Below are 16,803 nucleotides of genomic sequence, written 5' to 3' on the forward strand. Positions count from 1 at the left end.
AGTAGTGATGAAGAGTAGGCTGTGGTTCAGAGAGTACTCAGGAAGAATCAATACGCAAAGAAGTTGGGCGTGGAAGTACTAAGGGATGACGAGACACGCTTGAAGTTCTCTAAGGCTGTAGATAATAGGTCAGTAGGCAGTACAGTTGAATAGGAGCGCACATAGCTAAAAAGGTCAATCACTGAAGTTAGAAAGAAAAACATGGGTACAACGGAGATAACTGCGAAGAAACCATGCGACGAAATACTCCAGTTGTTCGATGAAAGAAGGAAGCACAAAAATGTTCAGGGAAATTCTGTAATACGGAAATACAAGTTACTGAGCAATGGGATGTGCAGGGAAGCAAAGAAAAGATGGTGACATGAAGAATGTGAAGATATCGAAAAAGGAATGACTGTCTGAAGAACTGACTCAGCAAACACGGAAGTCAAAACTTCGGTGACGTTAAAAGCAAGGTGTTAACATTAAGAGTGTATCGGGAGTTCCACGTTAAATTCAGAGAAGAGAGCGGATAGGTGGATGGAGTACATGGAAAGCGACTGTGAGGAAGAATCTTTGTCTGATACGATATATGATGAAAAAAGAGTCTACTTGTAAGAGATAGGGGATCCAGTATTAGAATCAGGATTTAAGAGAGCTTTGCAGGACATAAAATCAAATTAGGCGGAAGAGATAGATAACATTCCATCAGAATTTCTAAAATCATTGGGGGAAGTGGAAACAAAACGACTATTCACGTTCGTGTGTAGAATGTATGAGTCTGGCGACATACCATCTGACTTTCGGAAAAATGTCATACACATAATTCGGAAGATTGCAAGAACTGACAAGTGCGAGAATCATCGCACAATCAGCATAACAGCTCATGCTCCAAGCTGCTCACAAGACTAATATACAAAAGAATAGAAAAGAAAATTGAAGATGTGCTATATGACTACCAGTTTTGCTTTCGATAAGTTAAAGGCACCAGAGCGGTAGTTCTGACGTTGCGGTTGATAGCCCGTTCGTACGATTGGTCGACCAAGGAAAAGCGTTCGACAATGTGAAATGGTGCAAGATGTTGAAAAAATTCTGAGAAATGTAGGGGTAAGCTATAGGGAGAAAGGGGTAATATGCAATATGTACAAGAACCAATAGAGAATAATAAGAGCGGACGAACAAGAACGAAGTGCTCGGATTAAAAAGTATGTAAGACAGGGGTGTAGTCTATCGCCCCTACTGTTCAATCTGTACATCGAAGAAGCAGTGATGGAAATGAAAGAAAGGTTCAGGAGTGGATTTAAAAATCAAGGTTAAAGAACATCAGTGATACGATTCGCTGATGATATTGCTACCCTGAGTGAAAGTGAAAAAGAATTACATGGTATGCTGAATGGAATGAACAATCTAATGACTATACAATATAGATTGAGAGTAAATCGAAGAAAGACGAAAGTAATGTGAAGTTTCAGAAATGAGAACAGCGAGAAACAACATCAGGTTTGATAGTTACGAAGTAGATGAAGTAAAAGAATTCAGTTACCTATGACGGACGGAGCTAGGAGGACATCAAAAGCAGACTAGCACTGGCAAAAAGGGTATTCCTGGCCAAAAGAAATAAATCTTCTTGTGTCGAACGTAGGCCTCAATTTGAGGAAGAAATTTCTGAGAATGTACGTTTGGAGCACACCATTGTATGGTAGTGAAACATGGACTGTGGGAAAACGGGAAGAGAAGAGAATTGAAGCATTTGGGTTGCGGTGCTACAGGCGAATGTTGAAAATTCGGCCGACTGATAAGGTACGAAATGGGGAGGTTCTGCGTAGAATCGGAGAGGAAAGGAATATATGGAAGACAAGTAGAAGGGACAGGATGATAGGATATGTGTTAAGACACCAGGGAATGGCTTCCATGGTACTACAGGTAGCTGTAGAGGGGAAAAACTGTAGAGGAACACAGAGACAACAAATAATTGAGGATGTATGTTGCAAATGTGTTGCTTGAGGCAAATGTTGCTCTGAGATGAAGAGGTTGGCGTGGGAGAGATATTCGGGGTGGACCGCATCAAACCAGTCAGGAGACTAATGACCCCCACCCCAAAAAAAAGGTAGCGAGGTTTCTTCACTTCATCCACTTCGTGATCATCAATGCTCATGCTAAGTTTCAAATGGTTCAAATGGTTCTGAGCAGTATGGGACTTAACATCTGAGGTCATCAGTCCCCTAGAACTTGGAACTACTTAAACCTAACTAAACTAAGGACATCACACACATCCATACCCGAGGCAGGATTCGAACCTGCGGCCGTAGCTGTTGCACGGTTCTGGAATGAAGCGCCTAGAACCGCTCGGCCACAGCGGCCGGCTGGGAGGGGGGCGGGGGGCGCTACAAGATGTTATGCAGGTGTACCAGTTTCTTTGGCTCCTCTGTATATTATGTGGTGACTTTTATCCCAATGACAAATTGGCATGACGTGCAACGTAAAATGAACACGTTTCCTATCAAAAAGATTTTTGTAAGACCTGAAGATAACAGCAAAGTCTGATTTCGTAGACTTTCCCGGCATAATAACTTCTGATATTCTTCACGGGTTTGCAGCCGGATCATGTCGTCGTCCAGACACAATATTTCGGCGGACATTTGAAAGAAGAACTTGATCACTTGAAGATTGTTTTTAAACAGTTTGGATATACCGAACAACAAATATGCCATGCTCTTCAGTTTGGTCCGTCACGTGAGCCAATAGAGGATACGTTTGCAGCTGTTGCTTATTTACCGTTTGCGGGAAGTATATCATCCAAAATTTCAAGAAATGTATGAAAATATAATATTAAAAGAGTATTTACGCCGGTGGCCAAGAGTAGAGCCCTTCTTGGCTCAGTTAAAGATAATTTGGGCTTGAGGAGGCCCGGGGTTTATGAAATTCCGTCTCACTGTGGAAAGAAGTATATTGGACATAATCTTCGAACCATTCAGGACCGGTGCGTGGAACATCATCAGCACACTCGGTTGTTCCAGCCTGAGAAGTCGGCAGTGGCGGAACATTGCCTTAACGAAGGACACAGGTTGATGTATGACAAGACACAATTAATCTCTCCTGCTTCTCGCTATTGGGAATGTGTTCTTAAAGAATCCATTGAAATTAGATTATCCAGTAGTATTATTAACAGGGATAAAGGTTTTCCTCTAACAAGGGATCCTCCCCATCGCACTCCCCTCACATTTAGCTCTAAGTTGGCACAGTGGATAGGCCTTGAAAAGCTGAACACAGATCAATCGAGAAAACAGGGAGAAGTTGTGTGGAACTATGAAAAAAATAAGCAAAATATACAAACTGAGTAGTCCATGCGCAAGATAGGCAACATCAAGGACAGGGTGAGCTAAGGAGCGCCGTGGTCCCGTGGTTAGCGTGAGCGGCTGCGGAACGGGAGGTCCTCGGTTTAAGTCTTCCCTCGAGTGAGAAGTTTACTTTCTTTATTTTCGCAAAGTTGTGTTCTGTCCGTTCGTACATTGACGTCTCTGTTCACTGTAATAAGTTTAGTGTCTGTGTTTTGCGACCACACCGCAAAACCGTGCGGTTAGTAGACGAACGGACGTGCCTCTCCAATGTGAACCGAAAACGTTTGATCGCAAGGTCATAGGTCAACCGATTTCTCCACAGGAAAACACATCTGATATATTCTATACGACACTGGTGACGGCATGTGCGTCACATGACAGGAATATGTTGTCGACCCACCTAACTTGCACACTTAGGCGAATGGGTAAAAAGATTCTTCTACCTTACCCGATTTAGGTTTTCTTGTGGATGTCAGTTACCTCGAATTGGACGGACGGACAGATAATAATTGTCTGAAAATAAAAAATTAAACTTTTCGTTGGGGGGAAGACTCGAAGCAAGGACCTCTCGTTCCGCAGCTGCTCACGCTAACCACGGGACCACGGCGCTCCTGAGCTCACACTGTCCTTGATGTTGCCTATCTTGCGCATAGACTACTCAGTTTGTGTAGTTTGTTTATTTTTTTCATAGTTCCACACAACTTCTTCCTGTTTTCGCGACTGATCTGTGTTCAGTTTTTCAAGGCCTATCCACTGTGCCAACTTATAACTAAATCCGAGGGGGGTGCGATGGGGAGGTTCCCTTGTAAGTAAGACACGGAATCCGACTTTGTGCGACATTAAACAACAACTGTCTTCTTTACGATCATTAGATTCTTCCAACTAGTGCTGTTGCGATTTATCGTTTCTGCCGTCTTTTCCCACCGGCGCGCTGCTTGTCTACTTGCCGCCTGGAGGCGCTGCCCATCATGTCGCGCACGCACGCTGCTCTGTTGATGGTGTATAAAGGTTTCCGTCGTAGTGGCTGGAATTCAGTTCTGACGAGGCAGTGCACTACCATTAACTCATTTGAAGATGGCGGCCAGCTGGTCCGCCGAAATGTTGTGTCTGGACGACGACGTGATCCGGCTGCAAACCCGTGAAGAATATCAGACAGCAAAGTCTGTTGAAACCGGTTTTCTTTAATGACGAGATACCGATGCGCTCTTGGCTGTTGAGTGTTTTTAGCAGCTGCAAAGTATCGAGCATGGAGATGAGAGTACTGGAGGGGACTGATGACCTCAGATGTTAAGTCCCATAGTGCTTACAAGGGAATCTCCCCATCGCAACCCCTCAGATTTAGTTTTAAGTTGGCACAGTGGATAGGCCTTGAAAAACTGAACACAGTTCAATCAAGAAAACAGGAAGAAGTTGTGTGGAACTATGAAAAAAATAAGCAAAATATACAAACTGAGTAGTCCATGCGCAAGATAGGCAACATCAAGGAGAATGTGAGCTCAGGAGCGCCGTGGTCCCATGGTTATCGTGAGCAACTACAGAACGAGAGATCCTTGGTTGAAGTCTTCCCTCGACTGAGAACTTTACTTTTTTTTTTGTTATCTGTCCGTTCGTTCATTGACGTCTCTTTTCACTGTTACAAGTTTAGTGTCTGTGTTTTGCGACCGCACCGGAAAACAGTGCGATTAGTAGACGAAAGAACGTGCCTCTCCAATGGGAACCGAAAACATTTGATCGCAAGGTCATAGGTCAACCGATTACTCCACAGGAAAACACGTCTGATATATTCAATACGACACTGGTGACGGCATGTGCGTCATATGACAGGAATATGTTGTCGACCCACCTAACTTGCACACTTAGGCGAACGGGTAAAAAGATTCTTCTACCTTGCTCGATTGTACGGCGCAGTTACATCGCATCGGACGGAGGGACAATAATTGTCCGAAAATAAAAAATTAAACTTTTCAGTTGAGGGAAGACTTGAACCAAGGGCATCTCGTTCCGCAGCTGTTCACGCTAACCACGGGACCACGGCGCGCCTGAGCTCAGACTATCCTTGATGTTTCCAGAATGAGATTTTCACTCTGCAGCGGAGTGTGCGCTGATATGAAACTTTCTGGCAGATTAAAACTGTGTGCCCGAGTTCGAGTCTCGGTCGGGCACACAGTTTTAATCTGCCAGGAAGTTTCATCCTTGATGTTGCCTATCTTGCGCATGGACTACTCAGTTTGTACATTTTGCTTGTTTTTTTCATAGTTCCACACAACTTCTTCCTATTTTCGCGACTGATCTGTGTTCCGTTTTTCAATGCCTATCCACTGTGCCAACTTATAACTAAATCCGAGGGGGGTGCGATGGGGAGGTTCCCTTGTTAGAGCCATTTTGAGAGTAGGGGCTACCGAGAAGTATCGACTACTTGCTCCGGTCCCTGGACAGGGGAGGCCGCAGCTGACTGTCACTGCTGGCTGCCGCGCGCGCTAAGCGGCGGGGTGACGGTAGCGGCCAGTGGCGCGGAGTGCGGGCAGCGGACACCGCGGCGCCGGCGGAATGCAGCCTCGCAGGCCGCTGGCTGCCCGGCGAGCGCCGACACGCGTCCGCCGGCGTTCCCCATCGCCCGTCCCCCGTTCCCCATTCCCGCGGAGGGCCTTGTTAGCCGGCGCGGCCGTGTGATGGCTTAGCCGCGGGCGGCGGCCGGCGCCCGCCCTGTAATTTGGGCGGTCCCGCGCGGCCAGACAAAACACACAGCCGGCAGCGGGCTGCGAGATTCTGTTCCCTGTCGCTGCCCTACCGGCAGCCCGGCTCACCGGAGAGCGCGGCGGTAAAAAGCCGGGCGGTCTGCTGCTGCCGCACCGCCGCCGCAGAGGCCTGGAATTCGGTCGCGTGCTGCCGGGGTACCGTTCCCTAATTACGACCACACTGGCCGACTCGCCGCGCCGACATCTCTCGCGTTAGCACGGCTGCACTCGGGGAAAACGGCGCGCCACCCGCTGCACGCTGCACTTCCCCGTCCAAGTCTACACTTGCGAGGTGCCGGGGCTAGCAGTGTATTTAACACTAAATTCTTCTAGAATCTTCATATGTAAATGACGCTCTATTCTAACTCCGACTTTTGCTGTTGCACATGGATTAAGAAGAAACGCGAACTGACTGTAATCGACCCTGCAAGTGGAGTAGAAAAGAGTTTGGCACCTGCAATAATTTAATTGGATAGAAATTACTTGTTTTGTTGTTGTTGTTGTTGTTGTTGTTGTGGTCTTCTGTCCTGAGACTGGTTTGATGCAGCTCTCCATGCTACTCTATCCTGTGCAAGCTTCTTCATCTCCCAGTACCTACTGCAGCCTACATCCTTCTGAATCTGCTTAGTGTATTCATCTCTTGGTCTCCCAGTATGATTTTTACTCTCCACGTTGCCCTCCATTACTAAATTGGTGATCCCTTGATGCGTCAGAACATGTCCTAGCAAACGATCCCTTCTTCTAGTCAAGTTGTGCCACAAACTCCTCTTCTCCCCAATTCTATTCAATACCTCCTCATTGTCCGCTGCTCGTGGTCTCGCGGTAGCGTTCTCACTTCCCGAGCACGAGGTCCGGGTTCGATTCCCGGCGGGGTTAGGGATTTTTCCTGCCTCGAGGCGACTGGGTGTTGTTGTGTCGTCTTTATCATCATCATTCATCCCCATTACGGTCGGAGGAAGGCAATGGCAAACCACCTCCATTAGGACCTTGCCTAGTAAAGCCGTGCGGGTGTCCCACATCGTTCCCCTACGCTCTGTAAAGAAGCATGGGACTTCATTTCATTTTTCATTCATCTCCTCATTAGTTATGTGATCTACCCATCTAATCTTCAGCATTCTTTTGTAGCACCACATTTCAAAACCTTCTATTCTTTTCTTGACCAAACTATTTATCGTCCATGTTTCACTTCCATACATGGCTACACTCCATACAAATACTTTCAGAAACGACTTCCTGACACTTAAATCAATACTCGATGTTAACAAATTTCTCTTCTTCAGAAACGCTTTGCTTGCCATTGCCAGTCTACATTTTATATCCTCTCTATTTCGACCATCATCAGTTATTTTGCTCCCCAAATAGCAAAACTCCTTTACTACTTTAAGTGTCTTATTTCCTAATCTAATTCCCTCAGCATTACCCGACTTAATTCGACTACATTCCATTATCCTCGTTTTGCTTTTGTTGATGTTGCTTTTTGTTGATGATTACTTAGGTAAAGGAAAGTTTCATTAACGTGGTGAGAAATGAAAGGGTTGCTCTGCCGATTAACACAATGAAAGTTCTGTCCAAAATAACAATTTGATTTATTATAACTAAGCTCAAAATAATAAACAAAACACATGAAACATTTACAATACGTCAAATTGTATACTCAAATAAATGCTGTAAAGGTGAAGTTGTCCATAAACTAGATTGTGACATTTAGACCAAGTGGAATGTGGAGCCAATACCTTGCAACTCAAATCTTAAAGGCAACACCCAGCCATCCCAACTTTAATTGCTGCTACGGTAGGGAGAACTCAGACAATGAACACACAAGACAGAACAAAGTTAGAAAAGGCGCGCTCTGCTGAGCTCTGATTATCACCTAGTAAAATGACCTTATCTGCCGGTGCTGCAGACATACATTACCAAGCTGTCTTATTAACTGCAAGGACAAAAAATGGCTCTGAGCACTATGAGACTTAACATCTGTGGTCATCAGTCCCCTAGAACTTAGAACTACTTAAACCTAACTAACCTAAGGACATCACACACATCCATGCCCGAGGCAGGATTCGAACCTGCGACCGTAGCGGTCACGCGGTTCCAAACTGAAGCGCTTAGAACCGCAGGGCCACAGTGGCCGGCAACTGCAAGGACACGATCTGGCATACCGGAGGCGATGGCTGGTTGCTTCGACGTCCCGTCGTGGTGATGATAATGTCGCGAGTATAGCCAGAAACAAATTATCCTGGTCTCGTTGCTCCAGATTAAAGTCTTCCTATCAACACAAATGCGCCTCTGAGGGAGACGGAGAAGGCTCGCTACACAGTCACTGACAGTACAGTGAGTGATTTTAACAATCGAAGTCACACAGTAACTCCAATACAGTCAACTTTAGCCAAAACTGCTCAAGACGGACAACATAGGTTGATTGTACGCAGAACGCTCAATTGCCAACTGTACTCAGAAAGTTAAGTTGAAGTCGAAACTTCAGCAACTTTGTCAAACAGTTACAATCAAATAAAAGTATATTAGACAGCCAACGGAAGGCAGGCTGTCCAGAGCAGCGAGAGCTGTCTTGTAACCTACTCCGACTGATAGGCGAGAGCCGTCTCCCTCGAGAGCACCCGTACAAGCCGAACACAGAACAGTCCCGCCCCCACGACAGTGGCCATGGTTAAACGTTCCAATCAGCAACTCTAAAACCGGCGAAAAATTCCACTCTATTGCCGAAGCACTACCACGTCACCAATGGAGATTCTTGGCGCCAATTTCTGTGCCGATTTTGGTACGTCACGGAGCTATGCCCTGAGCAAGCCAATTACAGTTACGATTTTGCATAAAACGCGGGAATTTGCCCGCCAAGACCGCCTGGGAACACAAGTCATTCCCATGCCTCGCTGGTAGCCCGCCAGAAACGGTTTTCACTAAGTTTCTGCGAAGTAACGGAATCTCTAGCCCAGCCGCCCCTTCCGGCCCATCTGGGCATGTCGCTCCCGCTCTTATGACAATGTCAGCATCTGGAAAGCATCCACTCGACTCCCTCACACCCGTCGGCTTAACCCTTTCAGGCTCAGTGGAACTCGCCTGTCACCGGACCACCTGGGTGACGAGAGACGCTGCGTGGGAAGGAATAGCAACTTTTCACCGCATGCAATTAGAGAGGAAAATCGAATTACTCAGAGTAAGTTAGAAATATGAGAGGGGGCTCATGCCACCTCTCACACTGAGGGGGCGACGGTCGTGTGCTAGCGGTATGCGCACCTGTAGGTGGCGGTATTACGGCGTACAAGAGGTAAACAAGAGTAGTACGTTGGCGGAGCTTTCGTTAGTACTCCGACGACTCTGCGACAAGGTTTCCGGGGTCATTATGGCCGCACGACGGGAATTCACATCTACATCTACATTTATACTCCGCAAGCCACCCAACGGTGTGAATGCCGGACATTTGCCACGCCGGACATCTGCCACACTTTCCCCTTCCCCCTTCGCCAGGTAGCTTGAGTAGCGATCCCTCAGGTAAGGGACGCCCTTCCTCGTACTTCTTGTCCGCTTTCAAACCGCCGTCTCCACATCTTACTCGATACAACCATTACGTAACGGACCTTCTTCTTCGACATCTTGGCGAAATACAGAACTTCTTTTCCGAAATCGAAATATTTACAACTTTTGGGAATACCGACGACTGGCTGGCTCTGAGCACTATGGGAGTTAACTGCTGAGGTCATCAGTCCCCTAGAACTTAGAACTACTGAAACCTAACTAACCTAAGGACATCACACACATCCATGACCCAGGTGGGATTCGAACCTGCGACCATAGAGGTCAAGCGGTTCCAGACTGAAGCGCCTAGAACCGCACGGCAACACAGGCCGGCCAATACCGACGATTATGTCAGTATGTAATTAGTTCTGCCAAGTATAAATATAGATCCCTCTGTCTGTACCGTAACTTCCTTTCATGCTTACTGATTGCGATTGAAACAGTCCATCGGCAGGGGAGCAACAAGAAAGGAACGATGTAAAGAGAATGCGAATGTACGGTAATCATTTCTTTGTGATCACTGCATTTGTGCGTACTTTGCCGGCCGTAGTGGCCGAGCGGTTCTGGGCGCTACAGTCTGGAGCCGAGCCACCGCTACGGTCGCAGGTTCGAATCCTGTCTCAGGCATGGATGTGTGTGATGTCCTTAGGCTAGTTAGGTTTAATTAGTTCTAAGTTCTAGGCGACAGATGACCTCAGAATTTAAGTCGCATAGTGCTCAGAGCTATTTGAACCATTTTTTGTGCCTACTTTAATTACTACAACCGCATGCCCAAAAGACAATAAGGAAAGAAGAAATGGGAATGTGAATGTTTGAAAAGAAGAACGACATACTCCATACTAATTTACTCTCTATCCCTTGCGGTTAAACATTAGTTGATAAAGTGTCCCGGAACAATGTTCAAAACATGACTGAAAATACTTTCACTAAATAGAGATAAGAACATCTATGATTGACATGTCGTCTAAAGTCGACGTACAATTTTAAAATGTTAGAAATAAGGAAATGAAGTAATACAAAATGCTATTCTTGTGACGTACGTTGTTGTTCTACATTGTTTAGCACTGGTATTTACAGGGTCACAGAGAAAGCATCCTTGATTTTGGAGGGAAAAGCCGTAATTGTAATGATCTGCACTACAACAGCGTAAGTAGGCTGTTTAGGTTTTCATGTTGGTAACGCCATGTAGCGCTCTATATGAAAATCACTGACTGTGCTATGTGCAGTCTGTGGCTGGTTTGCATTGTTGGAATTTGCTATTGTAGTGTTGGGCAGTTGGCTGTTAACAGCGCGTAGTGTTGCACAGTTGGTGGAGAGCCGCCAGCAGTGGTGAATGTGGGGAGAGAGATGGCGGAGTTTTGAGAGCGGATGATCTGGACGTGTGTCCATCAGAGACAGTAAATTTGTAAGACTGGATGTAATGAACTGATATATACAGGGTGTTACAAAAAGGTACGGCCAAACTTTCAGGAAACATTCCTCACACACAAATAAAGAAAAGATGTTATGTGGACATGTGTCCGGAAACGCTTAATTTCCATGTTAGAGCTCATTTTAGTTTCGTCGTCCACCTACGTTCAATGGAGCACGTTATCATCATTTCATACGGGATACTCTACCTATGCTGGTAGAACATGTGCCTTTACAAGTACGACACAACATGTGGTTCATGCACGATGAAGCTCCTGCACATTTCAGTCAAAGTGTTCGTACGCTTCTTAACAACAGATTCAGTGACCGATGGATTGGTAGAGGCGGACCAATTCCATGGCCTCCACGCTCTCCTGACCTCAACCCTCTTGACTTTAATTTATGGGGGCATTTGAAAGCTCTTGTCTACGCAACGCCGGTTCCAAATGTAGAGACTCTTCGTGCTCGTATTGTGGACGGCTGTGATACAGTACGCCATTCTCCAGGGCTGCATCAGCGCATCAGGGATTCCATGCGACGGAGGGTGGATGCTTGTATCCTCGCTAACGGAGGACATTTTGAACATTTCCTGTAACAAAGTGTTTGAAGTCACGCTTGTACGTTCTGTTACTGTGTGTTTCCATTCCATGATTAATGTGATTTGAAGAGAAGTAATAAAATGAACTCTAACATGGAAAGTTAGTGCCTTCAGTACATAGAATCTTTTGTTTACCTGACAGTATTGGCGCTCGGTGTATTGAAGTAGTTCGAGTAACGAATATTTTTGTGAGGTAAGTGATTCATGAAAGGTATAGGTTATTGTTAGTCAGGGCCATTCTTTTGTAGGGATTTTTGAAAGTCAGATTGCGCTGCGCTAAAATTATTGTGTGTCAGTTTAAGCATAGTCATTTATAATTTTTCGAAGGGGACGTTTCAACAGAAATAAGAGGCACAACTTATCGAAAATTAGTGTAATGTTGTTTCAGCTCACAAACGACATTAAATCAGATAGTTCCTGTGACTTAGTATGGGCAGAGGTTATATTCGTCAACCGGAATAAATTAATAACTGGTTCCTTTTACCAACCCCCGGTCTCAGATGAAACAGTTGCTGAACAGTTCAAAGAAAACTTGATTCTCATCACAAATAGGTACGCTACTCATACAATTATAGTTGGCAGTGACTTCAATCTACCTTCCGTATGTTGACAAAAATACATTTTCAGACCCTGTTGTAGATAGAAAACAACTTCCGTAATTGTTCTAAAAGCTTTTTTTAAAATTATTTTGAACAATTAGTTCACGAGGCCATTCAGATTCTAAATGGTTACGAAAACACACATGACCTGTTAGCCACAAATAATTCTGAGCATCACGACGGACACAGGAATTAGTGAACACACACTCGAGGGAGTCTCAATTCCGTAACAAAGAAATTCACCAAAACTAAACGCGAAATATGTCTATTTATAAAAGCAGCTAAAAATTCGGTTGACGTCTTTCTAGGAGACAGTCTCCAATGCTTCCAAACTATGTAAGTGACGACCATATGTTGCCTAAGTTCAAAGATATAGTATCAACAGCATTCGAGAGATTCGTACCAAATAAATTAATCAGAGACGGAACTGATCCCCCATGGTACACAAAACACGACAGAAAGCTGCTGCAGGAGCACCGAAATAGGCAAGCATAATATAGACGCATGTAAAATTTTACTGAGGCTTGAAATCTGGTGCGGATTTCAATGCGAGATGCATTTGACAGTTTCCACAACGAAAGTCTCTCCAGAAATGTGGCGGAAAATCCAAAGAGATTCTGGTCTTATGTTAAGTAAACCAGTGTAAAGGCTCAGTATGTACCTTTACTGCGCGACAGCGATGAGGAGCAGAAGGAGTAGACAAGGGACCCAACCCTTCGGAGCAGGTAAAATCGTGGCAAATGTCCGGCGTGGCAAATGTCCGGAGTAGCAAATGTCTGCACACCAACGGTGTGTGGCGGAGGGCACTTAACGTGCCACTGTCATTACCTCCCTTTCCTGTTCCAGTCGCGTATGCTTCGCGGGAAGAACGACTGCCGGAAAGCCTCCGTGCGCGCTTGAATCTCTCTAATTTTACATTCGTGATCTCCTCGGGAGGTATAAGTAGGGGGAAGCAATATATTCGATACCTCATCCAGAAACGCACCCTCTCGAAACCTGGACAGCAAGCTACACCGCGATGCAGAGCGCCTCTCTTGCAGAGTCTGCCACTTGAATTTGCTAAACATCTCCGTAACGCTATCACGCTTACCAAATAACCCTGTGACGAAACGCGCCGCTCTTCTTTGGATCTTCTCTATCTCCTCTGTCAACCCGACCTGGTACGGATCCCACACTGATGAGCAATACTCAAGGATAGGTCGAACGAGTGTTTTGTAAGCCACCTCCTTTGTTGATAGACTACATTTTCTAAGGACTCCCCCAATGAATCTCAACCTGGCACCTGCCTTACCAACAATTAATTTTATATAATCATTCCACTTCAAATCGTTCCGTACGCATACTCCCTGGTGTTTTACAGAAGTAACTGCTACTAGTGTTTGTTCCGATATCATATAATCATACAATAAAGGATCCTTCTTTCTATGTATTCGCAATACACTATGTTAAGTGTTAGTTGTGCACTCCCTGCACCAAGTGCCTATCCGCTGCAGATCTGCCTGCATTTCGCTGCAATCTTCTAATGCTGCAACCTGTCTGTAGAGTACAGCAACACCCGCGAAAAGCCACATGGAACTTCCGACATTATCTACTAGGTCATTTATATATATTGTGAAAAGCAATGGTCCCATAACACTCCCCTGTGGCACGCCAGAGGTTACTTTAACGTCTGTAGACGCCTCTCCATTGAGAACAACATGCTGTGTTCTGTTTGCTAAAAACTCTTCAATCCAGCCACACAGCTGGTCTGATATTCCGTAGGCTCTTACTTTGTTTATCAGGCGACAGTGCGGAACTGTATCGAACGCCTTCCGGAAGTCAAGGAAAATGGCATCTACCTGGGAGCCTGTATCTAATATTTTCTGGGTCTCATGAACAAATAAAGCGAGTTAGGTCTCACACGATCGCTCTTTCCGGAATCAATGTTGATTCCTACAGAGTAGATTCTGGGTTTCCAGAAATGACATGATACGTGAGCAAGAAACATGTTCCAAAATTCTACAGCAGATCGATGTCAGAGATACAGGCCTATAGTTTTACGCATCTGCTCGACGACCGTTCTTGAAAACTGGAACTATCTGCGGTCTTTTCCAATCATTTGCAACCTTCTGTTCCTCTAGGGACTTGCGGTACAAGTCTGTTAGAAAGGGGGCAAATTCTTTCGCTAACTCTGTGTAGAATCGAATTGGTATCCCGTCAGGTCCAGTGGACTTTCCTTTGTTGAGTGATTCCAGTTGCTTTTCTATTCCTTGGACACTTATTTCGATGTCAGCCATTTTTTTCGTTAACACGCTTTGTAAGCAGAATGGTATTGGAGATGGACGCATTGGGCATTCCATTTCGTAAATTTTCAGGGAATTCAGTACTCCTGGATCCATAGAGACAAGAGTGTGCCGAAAATACCAAATTTCAGGAATTACCTCTCACCAAAGACAAAACAGTGGAGTGGCTGACGGTCTTCACTTAACGACCGAGAGCTGCGGCTTTTGCGTAGAGATGTCAGTGCTAACAGACAAGCAACACTGCGTGAAATAGCCACAGAAAGTCGACATGTACGACGAATGTATTCGAGACAGTGCGGCGAATTTCGGCTCTAACTGGCTACGACAGGAGACAGACGTGAGTGCCCTTTGCTAACAGCAAGATATTACCTACAGTGCCTCTCTTCGTCTCGTGACCATGACGGTTGCACCCTAGACCATTGGAAAGCTGTGGCCTTTTGAGATGTGTCCCGATTTTAGAACTGACCCCACGAAGCCATGGACCCAAGTTATCAACAAGGCCCTGTACAAGCTGGTGGTGGCTCCATAAAGGTGTCAGTTGTGTTTACGTGGATCGTTCACTGGTAATGGTTACTTTCGGCTATTTGGAGACCATTTACAGTCTTTCTGTTCCCAAGCAAACATGGAATTTTTATGGATGAAAATGTGCCATATCACCGAGTCCCAAATGTTCGCTATAAGTTCACATAATGCGAGCGACAGATTTAGCCACCCAGACCGCGCGCCGTGAATCCTATCTAAAATTTATGGGACGTAGTGGAGAGGTCAGTTCGTGGAAAAATTCCGAATCCGCAACGCTCTCGCAAAATATATATAGATCATGTAAGAGCACACGGACGAACATATTTCGATTACTCAGAGACTGGCAGTAAATGTTTTGTACACGTAAAACACACAGAACACATAGACAAAAAATGAATATCTTACAGCGTAATAAAAAAAACTGTACGACAGTCAGCGCGGAAATCCCTAAAATAGCACAATACTTGCAGGCAGACATCATGTGCTTACAAGAACCTAATAATAGAAATGGGCAACTGATATGTCTGCCAAAACATGCTACCACAATAACAGGCAGCAATGACTGTAAGGCTGCAATAGTAATTCTAAATAGAACTTATAACATAATTAAGGTAACACAGTTATGCAATCAACACTTGGTTACCATAGAGATAACTAACTGGAACGTCACATGTGTTATTGCATCAGTGTACGCCCAATACAGTCATCAAACACAGCCGTACGCAGACTACATCAGAGACCTAGTAATGTATGCCAGAGGCAAAAAATTAGTGATAAGTGCTGACATTAATTCCAGATCGATCCTCTGGAACTGAGACAGAACAGATGACAGAGTACGCATAATCACCGGTCTTATACAAGAAACACAATTACATGTAATGAATACAGAAGGACCTATACCAACATATGCAGAGTTCGATGGTACGAGCAGTAATATCGACTTCACGCTAGCAAATAATGCAGCAATGGCATACGTAAGAAACTGGACTGTACACGACAACATTACCAGTAGTGATCATAATGTCATACATACACACTAACTCACACTCAGAACACAATGACCAAATCACACACCAGACACTTATTGTTGCACAAAGCAGACTGGAACAAACTAACGGAAATCATCCAACGACACGATCTTGAAAACATCAATGGAAGCATCGATTACGGAGCACACAAGTGAATACAGGTAATACAATATGCACAAAACACTTCGATACCGACAGCAAAGAACACAAAATGCTCACCAGTACCATGGACCAACGAACTCACGAGACTCAAACAAAATGCATGACGCAAACGAAAACTATATCAAAGGGCGATAGCAGATAGGGACAGACGAATAAGACTTGAAGTATATAGGCATGCACAAGACTTATATGAACAGACCCTATACAACACGAGTAGACAACAATGGGAGCTAGTTGTAATAACACAAACAGAGCAAAATACACTCCTGGAAATTGAAATAAGAACACCGTGAATTCATTGTCCCAGGAAGGGGAAACTTTATTGACACGTTCCTGGGGTCAGATACATCACATGATCACACTGACAGAACCACAGGCACATAGACACAAGCAACAGACCATGCACAATGTCGGTACTAGTACAGTGTATATCCACCTTTCGCAGCAATGCAGGCTGCTATTCTGCCATGGAGACGATCGTAGAGATGCTGGATGTAGTCCTATGGAACGGCTTGCCATGCCATTTCCACCTGGCGCCTCAGTTGGACCAGCGTTCGTGCTGGACGTGCAGACCGCGTGAGACGACGCTTCATCCAGTCCCAAACATGCTCAATGGGGG

Source organism: Schistocerca piceifrons, chromosome 8 (genome assembly GCF_021461385.2).
Source record: "Schistocerca piceifrons isolate TAMUIC-IGC-003096 chromosome 8, iqSchPice1.1, whole genome shotgun sequence".
Lineage (NCBI taxonomy): Eukaryota > Metazoa > Arthropoda > Insecta > Orthoptera > Acrididae > Schistocerca > Schistocerca piceifrons.